Consider the following 17,680-nt stretch of genomic DNA (forward strand, 5'->3'; position numbering starts at 1 on the left):
GCATCAGCCACCGCGGCCATCCCCAGCGGTGCACCCAGAGGGGACTCAGGATGGGAAAGAAGAGGTTACTGACCCTAGAGAGCTGAGGTGCATATCAAAGGAATGATCTCAATGAGTCCGGACTCTTGCATCTTCCCATACACAGAAAAGCGCTAAATTCATTAACTTGAGATTTCTGGGTTTTTTTAATTAACAGTAATCTTTTGATGTTCCAGCTACCTGGTTTTTGTTGCAATACTCCTATATATCCTGGCTCCCCCCTTTACCCCTTGGGAACAGTCCCTTAGAGCGATCTGAGAGGCTGCCTCCCGGGCTTAAGTCCTCGGAAAGGCTGCCAAATAAAACATAATTCTCAACTTTTAGGTTGTGCGTTTTTTTTTTTCAGTCGACAGTCTGTTGGTCAAGGCAGTCCCAAAGGTCTGGCTAAGTTCAAGGGAAGGAAACATAGACCCCACCTCTCAGTGGAGGAACATCAAATCCACATTGTAGGAAGAGCGTATGGGATTGGATACGTAGTGGTGTCGCCATCTTTGAAAAATTTATCCTGTACCGCCCCCCTACCTGTCGGGGATATCAATGCCCCCAATTACGGACGAAGAGACTGAGCCTGACAAACGTGAAGTGACTTATCCCAGGGCCCCACGGTGAATAAGTGACAAGGCCAGGATTTAGGGGAAAGGGAGCCTGGAGGATGGAAGGTCTGGGGATTAGAGGTGAGAAGCTCCCCAAGCATCCCAGAGTCCCCGCAAAGGTGAAAGGCAGGACAGGAAATGCCAGGAGGCAGGGGCTTCAGCTAGCGTCCCAGCACGAGAATGAGATCCACAGAGACAGGAATTATCCTGGAGCTCATCTTTTTACCCCAGCAGAGTTCAGCACAGCGGGGACAGGTAGGGAAGCTCAGGTATTGGAATTTGCTCCAGCTTGAAGCTGAGGGATCTTGGTCAAGGCTCCTAGTCTTTTTGAGCTTCAATGTCCTCATCTGTTAAGTGGTAAGAATAATTCCCTCCTAATAAGGCTTATGGGGGTTTCAAGATGCATGTGTGTGAAGTTCTTGATATATAGTAGGAAATCAGTTAAAGGTCACTATCATTATTACACAGACATTTACGTAACTGAGATCAATCAATAGGTTCTGGGAGTTAATGCTTGTGTTAATGCTTGGGCAGCCTCAGGTGAAAGGTGGGCTGGGACCTCTAATATTTGGGTTGATAAGGAGAACAGAGCTGAGTCTGAGTTGAAATGGTGTGAGGGAGAGAGTGGGCAAGTTTAGGAGAGTCGAAACAGGCACCAGTTACATGGGTGTGGACACCGGAACCAGACAACTCTATTAAAACTTGGTCGAATTGCTTACTCTTTCAAAGCATTAGTTTCCTCAACTGTAAAAATAAGATAATGGTACTGACCTGATGATATTGGTATAGAAATGAAATAATCAATATAAACACCTAGCAAACTGCCTGACACATAGCAAACTTTTAATAGGTGTTTGTTCTTTCTCCCTCTTTCCTTGATATCTGAGGAAGAATGGTGTTACACTGATCATTATATGAACTATTCGTATTCAATAAATGTGTTGAGTTGGATTTACACCATCCATCCCAATGAATCGGTTTGGGCCATACAGCCTGCATGCCACACGCATTAATTGAGCACCTACTATATGCCAGGCACCATGGTGGCTGCCCAAGGTACAACAGAGAAACCAAAACACAGCCATTGCCCTTGAGTTGGTTAGTGTGGAAGGAAAGGCTTAGCAGGAACTTTCCAGTTACAGACTAGAAACAAGCCTTTCATTTCTTCCTTGTCATCTGCGTTAGAGTCTGGCTCTTACATGGTGAGTCTGTGATCTCCGTGCCTGTGATGACAGGTGGTAGAGAAGGCACTGCTCAGCCAGATCAGACCTCAGGGTGGTTGTGGGCAACATCTTGTTGTGCTTCCCTGGCCTCCCCATCAACCCTCTGGGTTTCCACGACACCTGGTAGCAGGACCAGCTGAAGGAGAATGGAAAAGTGCATTGAGACCTGCCTCCTCATCCTGCTTTCCCCAACTTTTCTGCAGTGTCCCTCTCTCTGCCACCTTCTACTTCATGGCACAAACACCCTTGCGTTTTCACTTCTACTTTACACCAAAAACCATCTCTCCACAAGAGACATGTTCGCAATTTTACACATAAACTCTAACTGGCATGACAACTCTGCAGGTTAGATCTCATTATCTCTTCTTTACATGAGGCTCAGAGAGGTTAGGTGTCTTAAGGGGTCAAGCCAGCAAGTGGTGGAGCTGGATTTGGATGCAGCGCTGCCCAGTTTCAAGTTCAGCTTGGTATTAGTTCATTTCTGTTCATCTAGCATTTAACGCACACCTGCCTCATGCCAAGCACCAGGCAAAGAGTGATGAGCAAGACACGCTTGCTGCTCCCCAGGGCTCACAGACTAGCAGGGAAGGTGAGCACACCAGGAGGAATTTTAAATTTAGGATAAATGAGATAACGCACATAAACTTCTTGTTGTGGTACCTGGAACATAGAAAGCTCTCGATTAACATCCGCTATTGTTACTATGAATACCTGTGCAAGGGAATGTGAAAGGAAGGATGCCACGTAGCACAGACTAGGATAGGCAGCACAATCTTGGGTGCAGCACATTGTTCTTCATCCTGGGTTATCTGTACTTTAACGCATTTTGCATTCAGTTTACAGCATCATTTGGAGAGACTCAGGGGCAGACTGGGACAGCCCCAGGTAGAGTGTCTAGGAGTGATAAAACTTGAACCCTACCAAGGAGAACTCCTAAGAGAACTAGGGATGTTGAGCCTGATGCAGAGAAACTGAGGGTCTGTTAGGAATTGCACGCCTGCTTATAAAAATGACCTGAACTAATACTGTTTTTGTTCTGATTTGGGCTGGGCTTGAGGAATGCTAAGATTCTCTTTCTAATTGTGAAATGGACGATGTGTCCCTTGTTAAAAGAATTTCAAGCATCCTCAGCTGGGGAAGAAGTATTTCAGGAAGTCGCAGTGCCCTCCTGAAGTGTCTGGAAGTCCCTAAGTAGGAAGGTCCATACTCTGCTTATGGGTCTCAGTGACAGGGGCAGCCATGTGAATCATAAATTTTAAAGATATAAAATTTACCAAAGAAGAATTAGGAAGTTATAATAAGGAGAAACAAGAAAAAAACACCTATAATCCCTTTAATAAATAAGTACACTTTACACCCAATACCAGCTCAACAAGCCTGGAGAAGTTATTCAACTTCTCCGAACTGCAGTTTCCTTATCTGTAAAACGGTCATGATAGTAACTACCTTGAAGAGTCATTGTGACAATCGAATTTTTAAAATGCATTTAAGGGACGTAATACATATGTATTTAATACATAACCCATCATCAAAAACTTATAATTTCCTTTCTTTTTCCCATTGTCTTTCCAAAACACCATAAACATTGAGTATTTTATTCTAATCTTTATTTTGTTATTTAAGCTTAATACTATTGCATATATATTTTTGTATTCTGTATTTTATTTCGTACATAATTATTTTATTATAAACATAATTTATAACATATTCTTCATAAACATAAGTTTCATGGTTGTGTAATGCTCTAGCTAGTGGATGTATCATAACTAATTTGCTGTTGGTAATTAATACATTTCACCTATACTTATATAGAGAGAAGAACATTTTGTGAATAAGACCTTTTTTCATTTTGGATAATTTCTTTATGATGTATTTTCAGAAGAGAAATCACTGTACCAAAGAGTAAAAATAATTTAAAGCCTTTGATACATATTGCCAAATTCCTTTCCAATATTTCATTTTTATATATGAGCCAGTTTCACAATCAAGGTTTTGTCTGTTACTTCTAAAAAATTGTGGGCTGCTTGAAGACAGAAGTTGTATATATCCTGTATCCCCACCTCCTATTACAGGGTACTTTTTTTTTTTAATTTTTTAAAAAATTTATTTATTTATTTATTTATGGCTGTGTTGGGTCTTCGTTTCTGTGCGAGGGCTTTCTCTAGTTGTGGCAAGTGGGGGCCACTCTTCATCGCGGCGCGCGGGCCTCTCACTATCGCGGCCTTCTCTTGTTGTGGAGCACAGTCTCCAGACATGCAGGCTCAGTAATTGTGGCTCACGGGCCCAGTTGCTCCGCGGCATGTGGGATCTTCCCAGACCAGGGCTCGAACCCGTGTCCCCTGCATTGGCAGGCAGATTCTCAACCACTGCACCACCAGGGAAGCCCTACAGGGTACTTTTAATAAATATTTATGTAATGAATAAAAATGATCATGTCTATTCACATTCCCATCAGCATGAGGATGCCTGTTTGTTTCATTACATCTTTATTATAACTGAATATACGGAACATACCGAAACTAGGGGGAGAGGAGGTGGTGGATCCAGAGGACAAATTTCTAAATATATGTCATGACCTTTCTAGAAACTCCTGTGCTATTTCAAAACTTATAAGAGCTGGCAGAACCCAAGTTTCTGACTTCTCTTTCAATATCTATCCTTCCCAACTTGTATGCCCATTGGCAAAAGCACATACTTAGAAACAGTCTTTGACTATTAACAAAAGCAATGAGTGTTTTGCAAAATGTTTGTATCAGTGTGTACTGCTCTGTAACAAACCACCTCAAAACTCAGTAACTTTAAAAAGTAACCGTTTATTAAATTCAAGATGTTTCAAGTCAGTAATGATTAGCCTGGGCTGAGTTGGGCAGCTCATCTGGTCTAGACCATGCTCACTCACATATCTGCAGTTACCTGGTCAGCTCCTGGCTTGGCTGGAGGCTGGCTGATGGAGGATGGCTCCTCTCACTCTCCAGCAAGACAGCCCAAGCTTGCTCACCCTGGCATCTAGAAGGGTTCCAAGAAACAGAGAGTGGAAGCCTGCATCGCTTCTTGAGGCCTCAGCTCAGTCCTGGTACACCATCTCTTCCATGGCTTTCTATTGGCCAAACCATGTCACAAGGCCAGGCCAGATTCAAGGGGTGAGGGAATAGACTCCACCTCTTAGACAAAGGAGCTGCAAAGCCACAATGGACAGGAAGTGGGTGCAGGAAAGGATGGAATGAAGAATTTAGCCATTTTGTAACTGGTCATTGTTTCCCTAAGTGGTAGAATAAATCAGTCTGCTGGGTGGATTACTTAATCTTCTGCAATTAGAACTTGAAGATTATTGACCTCCAATAATTTATATAGTGTCCTAGAGATTTAAAATATTTAAAACAGTGTTGTCGGGACTTCCCTGGTGACGCAGTGGTTAAGAATCCGCCTGCCAATGCAGGGGACACGGGTTCAAGCCCTGGTCCGGGAGGATCCCACATGCCATGGAGCAACTAAGCCCATGCGCCACAACTACTGAGCCTGCGCTCTAGAGCCCGCGAGCCACAACTACTGAGCCCACGTGCCACAACTACTGAAGCCCACGCCCCTAGAGCCCGTGCTCCACAAGAGAAGCCACCGCAATGAGAAGCCCACGCACCGCCACGAAGAGTGGCCCCCACTTGCCACAACCAGAGAAAAGCCCACGCGCAGCAACGAAGACCCAACGCAGCCAAAAAAATAATAATAAAATAAAATAAAATAATTAAATAAATAAATTTATAAAACTGTTGCCTTGGCCAATTTTTGTATAATCAGTGCTTTAGGTTTGATGAGCAAGGACCATCAATTTTCAGGTGGAAGATGAGTCTCAAGGAAGCTTAGTTGACAGGGAAGCTGGTAGAGCCAACCATCCTCTAAATCTCTCCAGCTCTGTGTCCTTAGCACGGGGACGTTGCTCATCTCTTGGCTTTCAATAAATAGAAGCCACAGTTCCATTCTTTTCTAAACTGTGCCGCATCGCACACGTGTTCAGGGTTGGTGGGGGGAGGGGGATAAAATTAGAACAGACGCCGTCGCCAGTTCATTTTCACCTACCCTGGTTCAGTCAGGCTCTGCAACAACATTAGCAGCCTGGATTCATGCCGTGAGCTCGCAGCATCCTCCGATGGGCTCAGCTTTGCTCACGATTACTTGGGATCTATGAGATGTACTTACAGGAAGCAAAGGGAGACAAATCCCTCACCCCACCCTGCGAACTCTACTTGCTTGAAATTCCCCTAATGGGAAACCAAGCCATTCCCTTCACAGTGGTAAATCGGTTTTAAAGTGCGGGCCACTAGAACCTTAACTATTATCATAACAATTATATAATACACTATATAATTATGCATGTGTACATAATACATATATTCCTTTATTAGGAGACCAAGCCATTTCTTTCACAGTAAGAAATCTGCTTTAAAATATAAACCACCAGGACTTTAATTATTGTTAATTTATTATAATTATCATTATACTAATTATACAATATATTATAGAATTATGTATCTCTGTATATAATTTATATTCCTGTATGTAATACGTATATATTACAACTAACCCTTGAAAAACATGGAGGTTAGGAGCGCCAACCCCCATGCAGTTGAAGATCCACGTATAACTTTTGACTCCCCCAAAACTTAACTAATAGCCTGCTGTTGGCCAGAAGCCTTACCAATAACATAAACAGTCCATTAACACATATTTTGTGTGTTCTATGTATTATATACTGTATTCTTACAATATAGTAAGCTAGAGAAAAGAAAATGGTATCAAGAAAATCATAAGGAAGAGAAAATACATTTACAGTGCTGTACTATATTTATTGACACCGTAAGTTTACGTTATCTGTTTACAAGATGATGTAAATATTCATCATCAATATTATCTATTTTCAATATTATCTTATATGATACAAAACACTGTAGATGTTATATGTATTCCTAACACTAGACATCAAAAATGAAAAGATAATGTGAAAAAGAAACTCACATTTATCTACAAGTATAACGATTCATGCATTGATAACAAAAAAGCAGCAATGTGATTGCTTTATGGTAGTCTAGGGTAATCGATATAATGCTTCACAGGAGCCTAGCGTATACACTAACGAATGCATCATTATAAACATTTTATGGCATACAGTATTAGAGTCATAGTCATAGTACAGTATTGGAAACTTTGTTGCATTTTTTTTAGAGACCACTTACTTGTGATATTAGGATGATAACACAGTTTCTCCAGTTGAGAGAGAGAGAGGCATACTGTATGGTAATGTAATTCTTTGAAAGCAAAGTTGTAAAACAATGTAATAATTATAAGTAATGTGTTACTACCACATTATTAATTTTATATTAAATATCACTCACCTTATACTTATGTAAGGATAGGCTAGCATCTACATATATTTTATGCATTCACGACACATCTTTTTCTTAAATTTTTTGATATTTCTAGGCTATGCAGTTTGCGAGTTTTTTCAAATTGTTTCCAATCTCAAAAAGTTTTTCAAAAAAAAAAGTCTCAAATCTCAAAAAAAAATCCTCATATAAGTGGACGCTCACAGTTCAAACCCATGTTGTTCAAAGGTCAACTGTATATAATTGTTATAGAACATTAAGTAGTATATTACATAATTATAAAACCTAATTCTATCATATAATAATTTGATAATAATGAATTTTTTAATGGACAAAATATATGAAGCATTGGACATCAGGCAACAAAGAACAGTGCCGCCTGAGAGATGGGAAACAAATGAGGTGAGCCCCCCGATTGCCCCAGGACATTGACTTGGCCATGGCAGGGGTTCTGTGCTTGATTGGTGATGTCTGACCTGGGCTCGGGGAGGCCAGCAACAGCCCTCAACCATATATTTCCCATTCCTGTGTGATTGTTAAAATCTCTGACCTTTCCTACCTTCTTTCAGACCCTGACTTTCAGGACTCCTCATTTTATATTAATCCTACTTTATCTTGGACATTGCACAAAACATTTTACATGCACTGTATCATTTGCTCCTCATAATTATCCAGTACATCAACTACACGCTTTCAACTCCAGGTAACAGAAATGCAGATTCAAAATGGCTTAAACAATAAAGGGACTTATTTTCCCAGATGCCAAAACATCTGGAAGTAAGGCAGTTTTACAAATGGATAATTCAGTTCCTCAACATCCTCAAGGACCTAGGACCTTCCCATTTTCTTCTCTGTCACCCTTTGCTGGTCAACCTTGGACCTCATGGTCCAAGCTGGCTGCCACATGTCCAGACACTACATGTGAATACACAATGTTCCTCCAAAGGAACACCGTTCCCGAGCCCTTTTCTAGATCCCTGGGCCTGCAAAATACCGGAGCAGCCCCTCAAACCTACATCTGACTCCAGAGCTAGTGCTGTTTTCACTATTCCAAGCAGACTTTCAGATGACCCTGCCTTGGTGAAGGCTACTGATTTGTTGACTTCCTTTCAGCAGGGAATTTAACATAGTAATTACCGGGTTTGACTTCTTCCCTCCCCACACGCCCCCACCATAGAGGAAGTTTAAATTTAGCTTCTACCTGCATTTCTCCTCTGTGACTGTGACTTTGGAGCAAATCTACTGAACATTACATGGAAAACACTAATCGCGTCACCTAGTTTGGGATTAAACTATTTGTTATTGCTGCTGCAGATGCTAGAACACACCTAACTATCGGGCTTGAGGAATACGTACTTTGCTTAGACTGTGACAGGGAGCCCAGCAAGGTGGGGCAGGTCTTCAAGCTGGCTGTCCCTGGCAAAGGAGAAACAGTCATCCTTGTTCAAGCTGGCGATTTATTCTGATGACAAAGCACTATTCTTGTGCCCTGCTATAATGTAAAACCAAGCAAAAAACAAAAGCAAAAAAATGGATTAAATAATTAAATGCCTATCATAACCCTTGTCACAGCCAACACTTGGGAGATGTTATAAATGATAGAGCTCAGTAGTCAAGAACACAGACTCTGGCACCTCCCTGGCTCTGGTCCTTATTAGTTGTAAGATCTTGGCCAAGTTGATTAACTTCTCCATGCCTCACTTTCCTCATCTGTGAAATGGGACCAACAAAAATAACATTATCTGTCTGACAGAGCATGGAAAGCACTTAGAACTGTCCGCACAGAGTAAGTGCTAGGCATTATTATTACATTATGTTATCTCATTGATTTGAATGTTACTAACGCCTCTGTAGGATGGCTGGAATTGGCATACAAGTAGCCACGCCCTAGAGCTGTTACAAGGGTGATAGGGGATGACTTGTGGGGAGCATTCAATCAATGGCTGCAAAAACCAGTCCCCCAGGAGGAGACAGAAGCCAAATGAGTAAGTGACCTAGCAGGTCATCCAGGCAAGCTGGCCCTCCTGCCTCACAGCCCTGGACACGGTTTCTTCCCCTCATCGCCTCTGTTTTGAGCCCATCATTCCTCTGCTCACATCCACCAGTGGATCCCATTACACAGAGGATAAAGTGCAGCCTCCAGGCACTTTACAAATGACCTGGCCGTGGTCACCACTCTCACCTCGTCTCCGGCTGCCCCTCCCCTCACTCCCGCTGGTCCAGGGCCTGTGGCCTTTTTTCTCTTCTTTCTACTGGTCAAGTTCATTCCCATCTTAGGACTTTTGCCCTGGCTGTTCCCTCTTTCCACAATCTTTTCATGACTGACTCCCTCACTGTTCAGAACTCACCTCTTTAAAGACTCTTTTCCTGGCCACACACCCTTGAGTAACCATTAGTCACTAGTTTAACGGATAGCTTTGTTTTAATTAAGTACAATGCAAATGTACTTAATACCACTGAACTGTATATTTAAAAATGGTTACAATGATAAATATTATGTTATGTGTACTTTACCACAATTAAAAAAAATTTTTTTAATAAGACTACGACTCCCATCTTCTTTGCACCCTCTCTCTATTTTTTTTTTTCTGCGCCATATGTGGGATCTTAGTTCCCCAACCAGGGATCGAACCCACGCCCCCTGCACTGGGAGCGCAGTCTTAACCACTGGACCGCCAGGGAAGTCCCACACCCCCTCCCTCTTTCCCTCTCACTTGCTGGCTCTGATGAAGCCAGCTGCCATGTTGTGAGCTGCCCTACGGAGAGGTCAGCATGGTAAGAAACTGAGGGCCTCCGTCCAACAGCCTGGGAGGAATTGATTCTTGCCAACCACTACGTGAGTGAGCTTGGAAGTAGGTCCACGCTTATTTAAGAGACACCTTAATTGCAACCTATAAGAGACCCTGAGGCTGTGGACCCAGTTACGCCCTATACAGATTCCCAACCACGGAAAGTGAGATCATGAACGTGGTTGTTTTATGCCACTGAGTTGTATGAATGAAGAGTGTTGCCTGCCATATGAGCAAACAAAGGATGCCGTGGCCACCTAGCCATAAGTCACTACCTGCAGCCCCTACGGTAAGCCTGAGGGGACTCAGAACAGGATACTGTCCCTAAAGAGATAAGGTGCATATCAAAAGAATGATTTCAGTGAGCCCAGACTCTTGCATCTTTTTAGACTTAGAAGAGTGCTAAATTCATTAACTTGAGATGTCTGGTTTTTCTATAATTAACAGTATTCTTTTGATGTTCTGACCACCTGGTTTTTGTTGCAAGAAGTCTTACCTATCCTGGCTCCTCCCTTACCCCCCTCACCGCTTTGGAACAGTCCCTCAGAGCAATCTAAGAGGCTGTCTCCCAGGCTTAAGACCTCAGTATGTCCGCCGAATAAAACATAACTCAACTTTTACGTTGTGCATTTTTTTTTTTTTCAGTCAACATCAGGAAGCGAGAAGATGGGTGCAATTCCTGAGTTCCTTGGGAGATGAAAATAGGCTGCTCTACCTTCAAGTTGTTACTTATTCAGCCACTATTTTTTTGAGAAAGTATGGCAGAAGGGATAAGTTATTACCTCTTTTCTGTCCAATGAGTGTGAGAAAGATCTAATCTTGAGTACTGGGCTTTGCTGCTCACTACCTGTTGGGCAAGTTATGTTAGTCTGTCTAAGCCTCGATGACTTCATTTGTAAAATGAGGGTTAAAAATAGTTTCAATTGCACGAGGCTGTGTAAGGAATAAAAGAGATAATCACGAATAGTGCTTAGAGAGCTCAGGCTCCTCACCTGCAAATGGGATTAAAATCCTCATCCTTAGGGATGAAGTTAGGTCAGGTATCCTTGGTCTAGCACCTGCCACAGAGAAGGGGTTTGCAGTGGACTGAATGGCGGCCTCACAAAATATAGGTCCACCCAGAATGTATGAATATGGCATTATTTGGAAAAAGGGGTTTTGCAAATATAATTAAGTTAAGGATTTCAAGATGAGATCATCCAGGATTAGGGAGGGCCCTAAATCCAATGACAGGTGTCTTTTTAAGAAAAGAGAAGGGGAGGAGATGCACAGAGGAGAAGGCCGTGTGAAGACAAAAGCAAAGATTGAAGGTATGCAGCCCCAAGCCAAGGAACGCCTGGAGCCACCAGCAGCTGGAAGATACAAAGAGGGATTCTCCCCTAGAAACTTTAGAGGGAACTTTGGCCCTGCCAACACCTTGATTTCTGACTTCTGGCCTCCAAAACCACGAGGGAATACATTTCTGTTGTTTTAAGCCATCAAGTTTGGGGTAATTTGTTATAGCATCCTTAGAAAAATAATAAAGGGTTTAATAAATGTACACTATTGCTACAATGCCTTGCCTTTCTTTGCCCCACAAGAGTTGGACAACCTTCTCTTGTCTAAGGAGGGCAAACTTCTGTGTGGAGCCCAGGCTGGGACACAAAGACAAAGGTCCATCTGGAATGACCTAGGTCCCTGCTCCTGCCCTGCCTCCGACCCCTCTTGCCAGGCGGGGCTCCATCCTCTGTTGCCTTTGTGCCAGGGTCTCTGAGGCTGGCAGCACACCCCAAGCCAAGAGATTCCGAGCCGCGGCATGAAGCAAAGAATTGTCAGCGAGATCCCAGATTGTTTTGTCACATACACTTTGCAATATGACAAGTAGGCGTCCAAAATATGTTCCAGGAGGGGGGAGCAAGAAATTTTCCAAAAGCCTACTTGGCAGCCTGAGTCACTCTGCTGAATCAAGTGCCGGTCTAGTCCTTGGCTTTGCTCCTCCTGCCATGTGATGCTGTGTCACTCAGGATGGGGAGTGCCAACTGAGTGTCACCAGGAAAAGAAAAACCTGCTCTCGGTGGGGTTGGTCCTGACTCCATTGGCTGCTTTGGGATTTTTCTAGATGACATCATAATAATAGCTCTATTCCTATAATCATAAAAATTACAACAATCAGTAGCTCTTAGGTACATCCCTGTGTGAGGCATGGCATGGCACTAAGACATTTATGTGCTCTTCCTTCTTTAATCTTCACAACAATTGTATGAGGTGGGAATTATTATTAGCATCTCTCTGCTGCAGAGAAGCAAACTGAGGAAGAAGGACTTTAAACAATTTGCCCAGGGTTCCGGTTCCATTTCCGGGGAGTGGTAGAGGTAAGGTTCCGACTCTCATCAGTCTGTCTATAAAGCTGGAAATGTGGGCACTGTGCAGCCACTTTGTTCAGCCACTTTCCATCATATTTTACAGTTTGTTAGAATAAGGACCAGGGCACCCTCATTCCCATAGAGCGTGATTGCTTGTCTGTGGGGCACCCTCCCTCAGACTGGCTATTCCAGATAGGAGGTGAGCCAGTAAGATTGTTAAAATGAGGAAGACATAGGTAGCTTGAACAGAATTATTAAAGGCGGGCAGACTGAGTTTTCTCCCTCTCCCACCCCTTTTCCTAGAGCCTGGCATGTACAGATGCTGAAGTAACAGAAAGCCTTTTGTCATGTAACTCAGGGCTAGGAAGGAGATTAAGAATCTTTTAGCACAATATGGTACAAAAGAAATATTAGCAAAAGGTTAATACGTGTAGTTGAAAAGGTTTAACTGAGGCAAGATTATTCCAAAGGGGTCTTCCCTTTCCCTTTGTACTCTTAAGGTCTTACTATAGATTGTCCACCCAGCATTCATTCTTCCCTTCTTCCTTCCTAACCAAACTCAGGTTTTGTTCTCTCTCTCCTACATCAGACTAAGGGGGTAGTTGACCTGGCTCCAAGCTCCAAGGATGGGCTTGATTGACCTAAGGGTAATCCTGCTCTCTCTGCCATTGATTGGTTTAGGAACAGTCATTCCCCCAATTCCAGCCAAGGAAACACAAAGAGAAGTCTTTCCAGGGTGAGTGGTGGCTTAGTGGCTTCTGGGGAAAATGTGTTTGCTTCTAGGAAAGAGCCAAGGAAAGAAACGGACCCCTTTTTCCTCTAGATCTTGTCACGTCTGGATATGATGCTCAGAACCAATGCCACCATCTTGTCACCAGTGCGAGAATGAGGACCACTGATCATGGCAGAACAGAGAGCTAGAGAGGAAGGACTCGTAAATACCATTGTTGAATGAGTGATTCAACCGGCTTTGGATCCGCCCTGCCCCCTGGAATTCCTGATATGTGAGATAATAAATTCCCTATTGTTTAAGCCAGCTTGAGTCAGGGTTTTGTTTCTGCCACCAAGCACCCTGACTAATACAGGATTCAAAAGCAGGCTCTCCCCTCCTCCTCCCCCATCCAGCCACTAAACTGAATGCCACTGAGGATTATCAACAACCCATTCCAGAGGCTGCACATAAGAGGACGACCCTGGGACAGGAGGTCATGGAACACAAGAGGAGTCTAGGACGAAGCCTCCATATCCACAGGCAAGTTGAATAAGCTAGAGCACCACTGCTGAATTCCCCCATCCTATTTACTCTGAATGTGTGGGGACATAATGTTTGATTGATTGAATATTCTCCATAGTTCCATACGGTGCGTCCCTGGCCAACAGTTAACCATCCTTTTGCAGGTCATATCACCCTTTCTTCCACGAAATACAGTACACTGTACACTGTTGGAATTACAGATTGTTGACCCCAGTAGAGTCTTAAAAGGCCCACTAATCCCACCCCTCTCATTTTGTGAATGTGGACCCAAGGGCCAAGAAGAGGAAGTGATTTCCCTGAGGCAGTGCAGAGGAAGTCTGTGGCAGAGCCAAGATTGATATGTAGGTCTCCTATCTCCCAAGCCAGTGCTTTCCCCACTCTACCACCATTCCCCCCAGGGGTTTGCCTAGAAGTTGTCCATAGATTTTAACAGCCAGAACAGTCTTCCATGGTCAAATAGACTTAGAAAGTGTGGCATTAAATAAATCATGTTACGGATTTTTCTGTACTAGGGGAACTTCTTTTTGTTTTGATTTGTATGTTGATTTGTTTGTTTGCCAGTAATGCTTTGTGACACTTTAAAACTGAAATGTAGTATACACTCTTTCTCAAATCCATTGGACCATGGAAACTTTCCCAGAGCATCTTATTGGAACTGTGTTCTTCAAATTACACCTCAGCAAATGCAATAACATGGACCTGCCTCCATAAGGAGAAGATGAAGTCAAAATACAAAAAGCAGCAGAGACAGGCAGGGGTGAAAAAAATGGACAGACGAATTGTCAGATAGAGGGATGGATGGACGGAAGGATGGTTGGGTGGATGGGTGGAGAAAGGCAATAACTTGAGCCTCTGATCTAAAGAAGACCTGTTATGTGAACCAATACATTTTTTTTTTCTTTTTAGGTTAGCTCGAATTATACATTAGTCAGGTTGTTATTGTCGTCATTGTGATAATAATGCATAACAAACAACCCCCAACTTTCAATGATTTACCACAACAGGTGTTCACATCATACTCTTGAATCAGCTGGGCCAGGCTGGACCCCAGACTCCTGGTTATGCTCAGGTCTTCTTCATTTGTCTTCATTCCAGGACCCAGACTAAGGGAACAAATGTCCCCTGGTGCGTGTTCTTCTCATGGTGGTAGGAGGAAGTTCCAGAGAGTTGCTGGCACTCCCAGTCACACTCCATTGGCCAAAGCAAGTCTAACCGTCAAAGCCCAAAGTCAATAGGGAACGAAAACTATACTCTGCTCACAGGGAAGCCAAGACAAGAGTAGGGAGGAAAAGAAGAATTGTAGACAAATTTTCAAGACCCACCAGAAATTGGGTCTTCTATTGTTTACAACCTGAAGAGTTCTGAAAAATTCAATCAACTGGTTAACTTGTGGGTTCCTACTTGGTAAAGTGCCTTTAAGCTACAGAACTCTTTATAACCAGACAATGTCAGGTGCTGGACCCTCCTTGGCTGTTCCTCACTCCCATGACATTCCTGTCTTTTCCACTCACTATTATTTCACCCTTCTCTTCAGATTTGACATAAGCAATTGTTTCCCTTTTGTGTGTTTAATACAGATGTTTATCATCGTGTTATGGATGAACAATTCAAGCCTGAGGACCAACGGCTCAATGTCAGCAGAGTTGCTGTATTTGTACAGCAGTGGTTGTTTGTTCAATTATTTGAATGTTTCTATTGCATCCACTCTTTTCTAAAAATGAACTGCATTAGAGAAAATGCCAGTACTGATTTTAGCCATAAGAAGTGTAGATCTCATAAACTTAAGACATTTGCAACAGAGTTGGAAGTCATACTTTGAGGAGCAAATCTTGAGTCTCAAGAGGATCAGACAGTATATTCAATTTTGAAAGAAACAAGCAAAATCAAAGAACATGGCCGTGGTTCTGAAACTGTATTGTTGAAGACAACACAGTAAAAGTGAGATATAACTGGGGGTTTAATCATATTTTCAGTCCTCTGGGGATGCAGACCCTTTGGTGATACATAAGGATAGGATTTGAACCTGGAAAAAACGATAATTCAAAAAGATACATGCGCCCTTATGTTCATAGCAGCACTGTTCACGACAGCCAAAACATGGAAACAACCTAAACGTCCACTGACAGATGAATGGATAAAGAAGATGTGGTACATATATACAATGGAATATTACTCAGCCATAAAAAAAGAACGAAATAATGCCATTTGCAGCAACATGGATACAACTAGAAATTATCATACTAAGTGAAGTAAGTCAGAAAGAGAAAGACAAATACCACATGATATCACTTATATGTGGAATCTAAAATATGACACAAATGAACCTAGCTACAAAACAGAAACAGACTCATGGAATAGACTTGTGGTTGCCAAGCAGGGGGGAGGAGAGGGATGGACTGGGAGTTTGGGGTTGGTAGATGCAAACTATTACATGTAGAATGGATAAGCACCAAGGTCCTACTGTAGAGCACAGGGAACTATATATCCAGTCTCCTGGGATAAACCATAATGGAAAAGAATATTAAAAAAGGAATGTATATATGTTTATAACTGAGTCACTTTGCTGTATAACAGAAATTAGCACAACATTATAAATCAACTATACTTCAATTAAAAAAATAGAGAATAAAAAAAGGATAGGATTTGACTTGCAAACATGGACTTTCAGATATATTTTCTGAAGAACACCATTAAGGAAAAGAAGGAATTCATTGCCTATATTTACAACATATTAACAGGAACATGGCCACCTGCCAAATCTGTGAGCACAATTGGAGAGAGCACATTAGTCAAGAGCATGGTGTACTGCTGCATACAGAGACCTAGTTCACAGTCTCAGCTCTAGGACTTTGGGAAAATTACTTAACCTCGGTTTCCCCATCTGTAACATGTGGGACAAGACCACAGACATCTCAGGGTTGTTGAGAAGTTAAAATGAAATAATAATAATTCACTAAATCTTATGATAGACCAGGCACTGTTCATATACTTTACACGGTAACACTTACTTACAACACTGTATTAGGGATTATCCATCTTTTACAGAGGAGGAAAGTGAGGCATAAAGAAGGTAAGTGACTTGCCCAAGGTCACACAGCTAGCTAGCGGTAGGGCTGGGAGGCAAGCCCAGGTCATCTGGCCTCATAGTCTGTGTTCCTGACCACCTGCTATAGACTGAATGCTTGTGTCCCCTCAAAATTCATATGTCAAAACTAATCCCCAATGTGATGGTATTTGGAGGTGATTAGATCATGAGGGCATGAGATTAGTGCCCTTATAAAAGAGACCCCAGAGAGCTCCCTCACCCCTTTCTCCAGGTGAGGACACAGCAAGAAAATGAACATTTATGAACCAAGAGAAGAGGCTTCACGAGACACAGAATCTGCTGGCACCTTGATCTTAGATTCCCCAACCTCCAGAATTATGAGAAATAAACGCGTGTGGTTTAAGCTACTCAGTCTATGGGTTTTTTTAAAAAATAAATTTATTTATTTATTTATTTATTTTTGTCTGCGTTGGGTCTTCGTTGCTGCACGCAGGCTTCCTCTAGTTGCGGCGAGCGGGGGCTACTCTTCGTTGCGGTGCGTGGGCTTCTCATTGCGGTGGCTTCTCTTGCTGTGGAGCACAGGGTCTAGGCGGGTGGGCTTCAGTAGTTGTGGCTCACGGGCTCCAGTAGTTGTGGCTTGCGGGCTCTAGAGCACAGGCTCAGTAGTTGTGGTGCACGGGCTTAGTTGCTCCACGGCCTGTGGGATCTTCCCGGACCAGGGCTCGAACCCATGTCCCCTGCATTGGCCAGCGGATTCTTAACAACTGTGCCACCAGGGAAGCCCCAGTCTATGGTATTTTGATAAAGCCACCCAGACTAAGACACTTCTACACCATCATGTCTCTCAAACAAGGTAAGTATGTGAAGTTTAACACACAACAGATTTTTAGAAAGTGTTTCCCTTTTTTCTCCTCAGTGAGGACTACTAGAGGCACTGAAACGATCACTTGGGATCCCATGGTATGCCTGACATGTGCTGGATGTCTCTTTGATGACACACAAGCGTATGGGCAGGTGT

At 42.8% G+C, this 17,680-nt stretch overlaps 2 long non-coding RNA genes across 2 annotated transcripts in view; both read left to right on the top strand.

Annotated features, from left to right (window-relative positions):
- LOC309614585 overlaps window positions 1–17,680 on the top strand; it is a 174,057-nt gene that overhangs the window by 39,885 nt on the left and 116,492 nt on the right. The window lies entirely within an intron of this gene.
- Window positions 4–17,069, top strand: LOC309614581. The gene is made up of 2 exons (XR_014236297.1): window positions 4–13,365; window positions 13,487–17,069. It is a non-coding gene; the product is annotated as an uncharacterized lncRNA (long non-coding RNA).

The sequence above is a fragment of the Balaenoptera borealis genome, assembly GCF_965194805.1.
Source record: "Balaenoptera borealis genome assembly, chromosome: 17".
Lineage (NCBI taxonomy): Eukaryota > Metazoa > Chordata > Mammalia > Artiodactyla > Balaenopteridae > Balaenoptera > Balaenoptera borealis.